Below are 12,500 nucleotides of genomic sequence, written 5' to 3' on the forward strand. Positions count from 1 at the left end.
CACACTAAGCCCCCATGCGACTGAGCTCTCACCCAAGTTCAAGACAAGGGAATTGCCCGCCCGGATCCAGACTTAGTGGTTACACTAGGAACATCAGTTCGCTCAGCATCACAAGTGAGTGCAGCCATCACCCATCAGTCACACACAGGGAGAAAACTTTGCCATGCTATTCAGCGACCGATCCTTTCGCCAGGTGGAAATGTATCCCCTGCCCGAGATTCCAAAAGGCCGCTGAATAGCACGGAGCATATGTCCTCCACCACATGCTTACTTAGTACACGCGCAAAGGGCATGCAGGCACGTACATGTTTTGCGTCAGTCACCTCAGAACCCAGCTCCCCACCAAGCCCCCATGCGACTGAGCTCACCCAAGTTCAAGACAAGGGAATTGCCCGCCCGGATCCGGACTTGCTGGTCACACCAGGAACATCAGTTCATTCAGCATCACAAGTAAGTGGAGCCATCACCCATCAAGGACACAACAAGAGGAGCAAACCTTTGTTAAAAATGCACGTGGCGGAGGGAGCAAGAAGTTACATGCTCTTGTGCTATGGAGCGACCGATCCTTTCGCCAGGTAGAAATACATCCCCTGCCCGAGATTCCAAAAGGTCGCTCAATAGCACAGAGCATGTGACTTGTTGCTCCCCCATCACATGCATTTTTCACAAAAGGGTAGATGTCTAGAGCATCACTTCCCCGGCTGTGAAGCACCAGCTAAGCCCCCATGCGACTGAGCTCACCCACGTTCAAACACGAGGGAATTTTGCCCGCCCGGATCCGGACTCAACGGTTACAGCACAGCAAGGGGTGTGTGCTTGGGAGGGGGTGCGAACACCCCACTGCCCCAAAACACACACAAAAGCGAGAGGCTAGCCCGAGCTGTGGCGCACCACACATGTTGGTCGTCCGAGTCTCCCGGTTCTGCCGGAGCATTGGCCAGGACCCGTCACAAGCACATGTGTTGCACCACAGCAATAGGTGTGCAGCCCTCTACCAAAGGCACACACCACCCCACATCAGGAGGATTAACTGCCAGCCAGCCCACCACCACCGCACGCAAAGATCCGAGTCTCCCGGCTTTCACCAGGACCCGTCCCAATGCGCATTGTGGTGGCGAGCAGGGAGTGTGATGTTGCAGGTAGCAAAAGCAGAGCCACGAGCCAAAGCCAGAAGCCAAAGCCCACTTTGAGCTCGCCCCGCACGCAGTATACCACGTGAAGAGCACTCGCTCGCCCGGATTCGGACCCGGACTCGGACTCCGAGTTCAACTCGGACTCCACCTCGGCTACCCGACCTCCAACACCCACACTATCCCTACTATACTTTTGGAACCCCCCACAGCCCCCCCCCCCTGGGAGACACACGCTTTGGGCTTTCACCCCACAGCATGTATTAGTGTTCGGGCTTAGAATCTGGAAGTGCTGCGACTTCTGCAACATCAACAATGAAAAAGTGGTCATTTTTTCTTACTTTTTTTTTCCGAGTGTCACGAGACGACTCCTAGGAGCGGATGACACGTGGCACACTGTTCATGCCATGTAACATGTGCCGTTTTTAGTGGTTTTTCAACGTAAGAGTCACGTGACATATTTCGAGCTTGGTGTCATGGTAGTAAATGTAGTGTTGCCAACTCATATTTCGGCTAAAGTTGGATGTTTTTGAGTTGTTTTTTTTCGTAGTAACTTATATCGCCACGTGTTATTCCACGTGCTCTAAAGATGGCACACTGGCTCAATGTATGGAACGCAACACTATGCCATGTGCAAGCGTAGGGTTTAGGGTTTAGGGTAGGGTAGGGTTTGCCACGTGGCATACATTTTGAGCAATTTATATGCCATGAGCTATACCTTTTAGAAGGTGGCATTCAGACGGATGGTTTGGATGAGGTGGCATGCCACGTGGCATACTTTTATGTACTTATAGCATGCCACGTGCCAAACCCTTGGAGAGGTGGCATCTTGGAGGTTGCATGCCACGTGGTAAACCCTTGGAGAGGTGGTACCTATGGATGCCACATGGCAAACCCTTGGAAAGATGGCATCTTCGAGGTTGCATGCCATGTGACAAACCCTTGGAGAGGTGGTACCTATGGATGCCACGTGGTAAACCCTTGGAAAGGTGCATCTTGGAGGTTGCATGCCACGTGGCAAACCTTTGGAAAGGTGCATCTTGGAGGTTGCATGCCACGTGACAAACCCTTGGAGAGGTGGTACCTATGGATGCCACGTGGCAAACCCTTGGAAAGGTGGCATCTTGGAGGTTGCATGCCACGTGACATAACATTGGAAAATACCTCTTCTGCACTTGTATGCCACGTGGCATACCTTAGGCCCCGGACATGTCCGGGCCCAGATATGTGGGTCCCCAGACATGTCGGGCCCCAGATATATCCGGGCCCCGGATATGTCGGGCACCCGATATGTCGGGCCCCGGACATGTCGGGCACCCAGAGATATCGGGCCCCGGACATGTCCGGCCCCGGACATGTCAGGCCCTGGATATATCCGGGCCCGGACATGTCTGGCCCCGGACATGTCAGGCACCCGATATGTCGGGCCCCAGACATGTCGGGCCCCGGATATATCCGGGCCCCAATATGTCCGGCCCTGGACATGTCGGGCCCCGGATATATCCGGGCCCGGACATGTCCGGCCCCGGACATGTCGGGCACCCGGACATTGGGACTTGCTAGCCCCGAGAATGGCATCCATGCCACTCAACATTTGCACTTGGTCCAAGTGCTCCACGTGTTCGATCCCATGACCGACACTCAAAGGTACCACCGACATAGCAGCCCGTTACGCTAAGGCCATGCCCAATCACCTTTGCCACACTGGTAGTCCAATACCACTTGCATCACAGTCTTGGCTCTCCAAGACTAGGCAAACAATCCGTGAGTGGTCATTTCGGATCCACTCCTTAGCATCCTTAGGATGCCCACCGACAAGGGGAATAGCCTTCCCCAATATCCCTCTGTCAGTCCCCACTAAGTCCCTTTCTGCCCCTGGCTGTGTTTGCCAACACTACCACTGGATCGAGACCCACAGGCCCGACCACTAAGTCCCACGGTCCTCTGGGACTTCCTCACCACACGACTGTGTCCTTGGTCACTACCCCAGAGGACTGCTCCTCTTCCTTTCCACAGTCTGGGCCTTTGGGACAACATTTCGGAACACCGTGGCCTTACGCGAGCCACCTGGGTACTCTCCTCGCCTTCTGCCCTTGGGTGCTCTAGCCATGGGCTTAGAGCGGGTTCCGTTGAGCCACACCAGGTATCCAAGTAGGTAGTGCCACCCACACTTGGACTGGGAGCATCGGCCAGTCGATCTCCCGGGGGAACTAGAGCTGGCTCTTGAACACTTCACCAAGCTACCCCGCTTGTCGGTCTGTGTTCACTCTAGTCTTGGACTTCCCAGTGGGCAGCTCATCACCCAACACTGGGTCCGGCCTTCCTGGGCCAAACTGGCCTTTCCTGGCCAAACTGGCTCCACTGCAGTCCTCCCCCTTACTATACTTTTGGAGCTCACCAAACCCCCTAGGGTCTGGGAGACGAACGCTTTGGGCTTTCACCCTCTCAGGCTTCGGACTCGGACTCGGACTCGGACTCGGATTCGGACTCGGACTCGGGCTCGGGCTCGGTCTCGGCCTCGGCCTCGGTCTCGGTCTCGGTCCCGATCTCGGTCTCGGTCTCGGTCCCGGTCTCGGTCTCGACTTCGGACTCCATCTCGGACTCCATCTCGGACTCCATCTCGGACTCCATCTCGGACTCCATCTCGGGTCCATCTCGGGTCCATCTCGGACTCCATCTCGGACTCCATCTCGGGTCCATCTCGGACTCCATCTCGGACTCCATCTCGGACTCCATCTCGGACTCCATTTCGGGTCCATCTCGGGTCCACCTCGGACTCCATCTCGGACTCCATCTCGGTTCCATCTCGGACTCCACTTCGGACTCCAACTCGGGTCCATCTCGGGTCCACCTCGGACTCCACTTCGGACTCCATCTCGGACTCCATCTCGGGTCCATCTCGGACTCCACTTCGGACTCCAACTTGGGTCCATCTCGGACTCCACTTCGGACTCCAACTCGGGTCCATCTCGGACTCCATTTCGGACTCCAACTCGGGTCCATCTCGGACTCCACTTCGGACTCCAACTCGAGTCCATCTCGGACACTCCCACGTGTCATGTGTTGGTCCTTTTGGGTCCCTTTTTGGAGCCTCGCCTTTTGCTCGCTTCGTGCTCGTTCCTCGAGCACTTCGTTGGGAGTTCCACTCCCGCTCTTGACTTTTCAAGTCGGAGCTTTTGGTCCAAACGTGTTACGCTCGTTTGGCTCTCGCTTCGGCCACTACCATGTGGCGCCCTTCCGGCTCCACTTTGGGGCCTAGGGATTTTGTGTCTCACAACTCCACCACCCATAGACGAAGTTCGATGTCCTCATCGAACGGTGAACAATTTTATAAAGTAACACCCGCATGTGTTACCATTTCCATCCTTGGCGCGTAGCCAATATTTGTCAATAGTGTGACATTGAAGGCTCACCATGCCTTCTCCATATTCGTCAATGGTTGGACATTGAAGGCTCACCATGCCTTTTGCATATCCTCTAAGGAGGGTAGTCTCTCCAACTTAGAGACTGATTGGACCACATATAGTGGTTCTCTCCTTTTATTGGTTTAGTTCTCGCTAAACCTCTTAGAGACCCTTCTCTAAGTCAATCCCACTACTCCTTCTCGAGTAGTCTCAATTTCCATCGATATAACCTTTGCACTTTGGAACTTTGAATTTTGACTTCTTGCAGTCAATTTCCTAGGTGTCTCCGACACCTTGCCTTGCACCTTTTGTGCAACTCCACTTCCCATCCTAGGAAGTTCTCTACTCGAGGGCACCATCATCCTCTCTTCTATTTTGTGCCAAAGTTCCAGTTATCATACTTTGTGCTAGGGCTGTTCATGGCCCTATCATTTGGCTACCTTACCGCTCCCTCCCTTGGAGCTTCCACTTTCGCCAAATCGGAGCATTTCGGAATCCCTCCTTGGAAACACACTTCCTTTCCCGCAACTTGTTAGCGTCCAACACATTAGTGTTCCTTGCCTAACTTTGTCACTTGGATTCCTTCCAAGGGATTCCACGGCCCTATCTTGGCCACTCATCTTTTGCTCCTATCCGTTGATTGTTGCACCAAGCAACATCGAATCTCTACCTCCCTCCTTGAGGTATTGTTTCGGCTTCATAGCAAAGACTCTTCTTTGCCAAGTCCGGAGGATGTTCACCCCTAGTACGTCTCTTTAGCGTCTTCTACTATGGGCTCTATCCATGGCCCAACTTCATAGGTCTTTTATAGAGACTATTTTCCTTGGACTCACTATGCCATCGCACGGACATAGTTTATTTCCCTTAGGTGCTCTTCCCACTTGGTCATCACGACCAAGCCACACCACCTTAAACAGTTCAATTTCAACATTTTGAACCAGGAACTTCATTCCTTAGCCAACCAAGGACCTTGTCCTTATCTGGCCATAAGATCACCTAGTGATCTCACCTTGGCACCTTAACAGAGTTGCCAAGAGGTACTTGGTCTTCTAGACCTCCAAGTTGTTGACTATAACCCCGGGGGCATCCCCCACACTTGGCGGTGCACCCAAGCCAGCCCTTACGGCCAAGGGTTCATAGCAACTGAGATTAGGTGTCCCCATCTCACTCACCACGACCTTGGTGCCACTTGCACCAAAGCGTTCAAGTTAGATATGCCGAGCTTTCACACTAAGCAATCTAACCGTGCATCACGACTCCGAGGCATCCCTCGCTTGGCGGTGTGCCCAAACCAGTCTCCCCACTGAGAGTCCATGACCACCGAAATATGAGTGTCCTCATATTCCAAACCATCACCACGCCCTAGTGATTTGGGACTCGAACCCAAGCACTAGAGGGTCGGGACTCGAACCCAACCTCCGTATATGCATCTACGGACGGCATCACACAAGATGCCTGGCGTGACTCCCCACGCCGGTGCACCAACCTATTTTTAAAGCGCGCTACAGATCACAGCTTAGGAACCTAGTTCCTCCACACTGCCAAGTCCTCTCACTTGACATGTCTGTGATCATGCATGGACTCCTCCATGCTCGGCCCCATGGCCCACCCTTTTTGAAGTTATCACCTTCAACTAGGGTATTTGTTCCCCCGACGTGCCAATCTCGCTTGGCAAGTCCTCCAACCACTGTAACATGGTTCCTGCATAAGCGTGAAAGTCCTTGACCATCGACTTTCGTTCAAAGCCCTCTCTTTGAACACTCGGGAACCACTTCCCTAACCTTGATAGCCTTGCCTCATGGCAAGCTTCAAGACCACGCTTTTGCTGCGCCACTCTGATTTCGCGCGTTCCATGAACCATTTACACTTGGCCTTTCTAGGTACTAAGCTACCTAGAATCGTCTTTGGGAACCTTGAAGGAACTCTGTCCCTCAGCTTGCTAAGGCCTCCCTTTTTGCAAGCCTTCCAAATGCCACATAGTCTAACATGGACAATTCCATATTTTAGACTCTCCATGGCATCATGGTTGCTAGCGGCAACACCCTCGAGCCCCCACTTGATTCTCCACTCCCAGCTGGCATAACCAACCTTGGTTATGCTCTTTGATTCCTACGGTTCGGTTCTATCCCTTTACTTCTTGCTTTTTGGCTTCACACCTTTACTTTGGTCATTTTCCTCCAGACCAGGAGGATAGCTTTGCACTTCCTATCATGCTTTAGCAAGTATTTTTAGGGATGAACCTACCCAATAGCCTAGGGAGTGGTTCCTCAATCCGGGTATGCTCACCTTATAATCCCACACACTGGGATTACATTGTTGCTTATGGGCCTTTACATGCCCATCACTAGCCTTGCCAAAATTCCATTTTTGGTTTTGTCCAACTCGGGTAGACAGTCCTCTCCTGTCTCCGCAACCTTGGACATTTGGATAGCACCTTCTATCCATCATTCGCTAGGGACTTAGTCCCTTGGGCTTTATCCCTTGCCCTCGCGACATCAAACACCACCTTCTGGTGTTCTAGAGTGTTCGGGTGTCCCAATGATGGCTTTCTTGACAATGAGTATTTCCTTTTATGACATTGACTTACTATATCGCAACACAAGCAACTTATCCCCCGTAAGGGTATATCCAACTTCCCTATGCTATTAAGAAGTCTTGGGTAGCTACCTTCTACCCGTTTAACCAGTTATTTTGCATCTCTTGCTTAGTTGCCTCATAGTTGTCAAGTCCTACAACTCATTGCTTGGTGCTTTCACACCTCCATCATTATCTGGGTCACCACACTCCAACTGCATGCTCTGCAGCTTAGGCTATGCTATTCCCATTTCCATTGGGATTCCTTTGGCAAGGGGTTCTCATGAACCCACCAACATAGCCTCAAGGTATCACACCTTGGCACATTTGGTGTCTCCACACCATCGGCTCCACGAGCCTACCTCTATGACATTTCCCCTTCGTGTCTAAGTCTTTGCCAAGACCAACACCGCTCTTTCTCATGCCAACCATCCGTTAGCACTGCACCATAGAGGTCACACACAACTTTATGTCAAAGTTGTTTTCTTCTGGGAACACCTTTCCCATAACTTTAGCATGGCACATTTTGCCATCGATGAGATACCCTCTGTTCTCATCCCTGGATCCTATGATCCCCCCCCCATCCTTTCTTCGTGGGGTACCACATACCTCAGTCCAAATGCTTCCATTAGTCCTTTTAGGACCATCCCTTGACTCTACTTGAGTCATCAACAGTTTTGGACTTGGTTAATCCACAGACCCTTAAGGTCTTACTTGTGAGGCACTAGCTCACTGGAATACACTTCTTGCATTCCTGTCCTACTCAAAAGGACTATTTTCACAAGTGTTACTCCGACACTTGATTTTGTTCTCTGGGGGCAACTTTTGCCCCTTAGGACTACTTGTCCATGCGATGAGAATACCACTCATCTCTAAGTACACCCCCCAACTCCTTGGGTTGTTCCAGCATTTATTAAAGGTAGCCCCGGCTACCATTTCAAGGACTTGAGTCCTCTTCCGTATTTGACCTCCCACGGTCATTACCTCTGGTCTCACATTCATGAGCACCAACCTCAACTATATGAGGATAATCTTGTGACTCCTTTATTGTTTTGGAGTCTCTATCTTTCCCGTGATCCCAACTTTAGTTGTTTACCACAACAACCTTAGCCAATCTTCTGAGACAAATGCTCATCCGGATCACATCCTCAACTCAATGAGGAAAACCTTGCACTGTTCCCAAGATCCCAAAGTCGTTCTATTATTGGCCCTTTTTTATCCACCACCTCGTCTACAAGTTCACACATGAACTGTAATGGAGAGCCATGTCTTCCCGACTTGCTACTCCTCAAGGATAGGCCCACTCCTCGGACCTTCCGATGCCAACACTAGTGGTGATATACTTGAGCACCAATAAAAGTCGGACTAAGGAACAGCTCCGATACCAAATTGTAAGCGACTAAATTTTCCATTCTACTTTAGTCACTTAACCACACCTCTGACCACTTGGAGGAGTCTCATTCACAACCTCCATAAGTTCAATCCAGGACTTGGGACTTGCTAGCCCCGAGAATGGCATCCATGCCACTCAACATTTGCACTTGGTCCAAGTGCTCCACGTGTTCGATCCCATGACCGACACTCAAAGGTACCACCGACATAGCAGCCCGTTACGCTAAGGCCATGCCCAATCACCTTTGCCACACTGGTAGTCCAATACCACTTGCATCACAGTCTTGGCTCTCCAAGACTAGGCAAACAATCCGTGAGTGGTCATTTCGGATCCACTCCTTAGCATCCTTAGGATGCCCACCGACAAGGGGAATAGCCTTCCCCAATATCCCTCTGTCAGTCCCCACTAAGTCCCTTTCTGCCCCTGGCTGTGTTTGCCAACACTACCACTGGATCGAGACCCACAGGCCCGACCACTAAGTCCCACGGTCCTCTGGGACTTCCTCACCACACGACTGTGTCCTTGGTCACTACCCCAGAGGACTGCTCCTCTTCCTTTCCACAGTCTGGGCCTTTGGGACAACATTTCGGAACACCGTGGCCTTACGCGAGCCACCTGGGTACTCTCCTCGCCTTCTGCCCTTGGGTGCTCTAGCCATGGGCTTAGAGCGGGTTCCGTTGAGCCACACCAGGTATCCAAGTAGGTAGTGCCACCCACACTTGGACTGGGAGCATCGGCCAGTCGATCTCCCGGGGGAACTAGAGCTGGCTCTTGAACACTTCACCAAGCTACCCCGCTTGTCGGTCTGTGTTCACTCTAGTCTTGGACTTCCCAGTGGGCAGCTCATCACCCAACACTGGGTCCGGCCTTCCTGGGCCAAACTGGCCTTTCCTGGCCAAACTGGCTCCACTGCAGTCCTCCCCCTTACTATACTTTTGGAGCTCACCAAACCCCCTAGGGTCTGGGAGACGAACGCTTTGGGCTTTCACCCTCTCAGGCTTCGGACTCGGACTCGGACTCGGACTCGGATTCGGACTCGGACTCGGGCTCGGGCTCGGTCTCGGCCTCGGCCTCGGTCTCGGTCTCGGTCCCGATCTCGGTCTCGGTCTCGGTCCCGGTCTCGGTCTCGACTTCGGACTCCATCTCGGACTCCATCTCGGACTCCATCTCGGACTCCATCTCGGACTCCATCTCGGGTCCATCTCGGGTCCATCTCGGACTCCATCTCGGACTCCATCTCGGGTCCATCTCGGACTCCATCTCGGACTCCATCTCGGACTCCATCTCGGACTCCATTTCGGGTCCATCTCGGGTCCACCTCGGACTCCATCTCGGACTCCATCTCGGTTCCATCTCGGACTCCACTTCGGACTCCAACTCGGGTCCATCTCGGGTCCACCTCGGACTCCACTTCGGACTCCATCTCGGACTCCATCTCGGGTCCATCTCGGACTCCACTTCGGACTCCAACTTGGGTCCATCTCGGACTCCACTTCGGACTCCAACTCGGGTCCATCTCGGACTCCACTTCGGACTCCAACTCGGGTCCATCTCGGACTCCACTTCGGACTCCAACTCGAGTCCATCTCGGACACTCCCACGTGTCATGTGTTGGTCCTTTTGGGTCCCTTTTTGGAGCCTCGCCTTTTGCTCGCTTCGTGCTCGTTCCTCGAGCACTTCGTTGGGAGTTCCACTCCCGCTCTTGACTTTTCAAGTCGGAGCTTTTGGTCCAAACGTGTTACGCTCGTTTGGCTCTCGCTTCGGCCACTACCATGTGGCGCCCTTCCGGCTCCACTTTGGGGCCTAGGGATTTTGTGTCTCACACAGACATGTCGGGCCCCGGATATATCCGGGCCCCAATATGTCCGGCCCTGGACATGTCGGGCCCCGGATATATCCGGGCCCGGACATGTCCGGCCCCGGACATGTCGGGCACCCGGACATGTCAGGCCCCGGATATATCCGGGCCCGGACATGTCTGGCCCCGGACATGTCAGGCACCCGATATGTCGGGCCCCGGACATGTCGGGCCCCGGACATGTCGGGCCCCGGATATATCCGGGCCCCAATATGTCCGGCCCTGGACATGTCGGGCCCCGGATATATCCGGGCCCGGACATGTCCGGCCCCGGACATGTCGGGCACCCGGACATGTCAGGCCCCGGATATATCCGGGCCCGGACATGTCTGGCCCCGGACATGTCGGGCACCCGATATGTCGGGTCCCCGACATGTCCGGCCCTGGATGTGTCTAGCCCTGGATATATCCGAGTTTTATTTTGACACGTGGCATGGTCTTTGGTTTGATCTCATAGAGTTTTATTGTTTTCAATGTGTGCCACATTGACACGTGGCATGCCCTTTGGTTTGTTCTCATAGAGTTTTATGGTTTTCAATGTGTGCCACATTGACACGTGGCATGTGCTTTGGTTTGTTCTGAGTTTTATGGTTTTCAATGTGTCACATTGACACGTGGCATGCCCTTTGGCTTGTTCTCATAGTTAGAGTTTAGTGTCCTTGACCTTGTATGCCACGTGACACACATATGTTTGGACTTGCTTGCCATGCCACGTGGTGACAATCACCAACACATTATTTCTAACTTATATCCTAGTTAATAACTAGCTAACGACACAATTTGGCAAATACACCTTACATTCACAATTGTAAGTAGTATTTAAAGACCATACACTTATATGCTATGGAAAAATACTCAAAGTTTATATATTAAAACAGTGATCTTACAAAAATAAATGACTTGTAAGGAAAAAAAAAAGAGGGGGTCACTTGGACTTCCCGGGTGGTCACCCAGCCCAGTACTATTCAAGCCCAGGGACGCTTAACTTTGGAGGTCTGATGGGATCCAGTGCCATAGTCACGGTTTGAACCCACTCTGAAATATTTCACACTCCCCCTACTCTTATAGTGGGGCAGCTGATCCAAAGCTGCAGTGTACCTCCACAATCCCGTGTTCTTTTTGGGTGCCAAAAAACCTGCGGGACGTGTGGTACCTCCCCAACAATTCACGAAGACCGTGTTTTGGGCCCCAAAATGCACGCTGCGAAATGCGGGGTACCTCCCCAACTTTTCGTGAAAATCACGCGTTTTGGGCCCAAAAAAGCCCGCGGAACACATGGTACCTTCCCAACTTTTCGCGAAAAATCGCGCGTTTTGGGCCCCAAAACGCGCCCCGCGAAATGCGGGGTACCTCCCCAACTTTTCGTGAAAATCGCGCGTTTTGGGCCCCAAAAAAAGCCCGCGGAACACGTGGTACCTTCCCAACTTTTCGCGAAAAATCGCGCGTTTTGGGCCCCAGACATTCCGGGCCACTTTTTTTTCCCCTCCCCCCGCCTTTCGTGCCACGTGGCAGGCGGGCAGGGCCTTCCCCCCCTCCCTCACACGCACGCAGGCTGAGGCTTCTCCGCGCGGTTTGGGCCCGGGAGAGTCCTCCCCCCTTCCTCCCTCCGTCGCACGGCAGGTGGGGGCCCCTCCCCTTTCCCGCCGCGTGACGCTGGCCCTTGCCAAGCAGCCGTGCCACCCCCGAGGCTCGCCTCCCTTGGAAGCCCGGAGGACCACACTGCTGCCTCCCTCCCCCTCGCCCGACAGGCGTGCGGATGTGGTCCCAAGGCCATGCCCATGGACCGCACAGCACGACTCTGCCAAACGCTGGAGTGGGTGCCAGGGAAGCCACGCCGAGGCTCTCCGCAGCCGAGAACCCTTGCACAACCCCACCCCCCATCAATACTGGGGAGGCCCCCCCCACGCCACCGGCCAAAGGCCACGAGCACTCACACATGCGACACTGCCCAGGCATCCCACGTCGGGAGTTCCGCGTCTGGATCGCCGATCGGGTAACACCTGGACGGATGCTGCACGTGCTTGCCACCAGAGCAGCTGAGCACCGTTTCCTTCGGCCGGTGGGCACGGGAAGCCCACAAGGTGAGGCACACAAGGGGAGCCATCGAAGCGCCACGACGTGACCCTGGCAAGCGAGCCAAC

The 12,500-nt window shown here is 53.4% G+C and overlaps 1 non-coding gene across 1 annotated transcript; it reads right to left on the reverse strand.

Moving 5' to 3' along the window:
• Positions 1 to 11,276: 11,276 nt before the first annotated feature.
• On the reverse strand, positions 11,277 to 11,395 carry LOC112341952. The gene has a single exon (XR_002990771.1). It is a non-coding gene; the product is annotated as a 5S ribosomal RNA (ribosomal RNA).
• Positions 11,396 to 12,500: the final 1,105 nt, after the last annotated feature.

This window comes from Selaginella moellendorffii, unplaced genomic scaffold (genome assembly GCF_000143415.4).
Source record: "Selaginella moellendorffii unplaced genomic scaffold, v1.0 SELMOscaffold_94, whole genome shotgun sequence".
In the NCBI taxonomy this organism is placed as follows: Eukaryota; Viridiplantae; Streptophyta; class Lycopodiopsida; order Selaginellales; family Selaginellaceae; genus Selaginella; species Selaginella moellendorffii.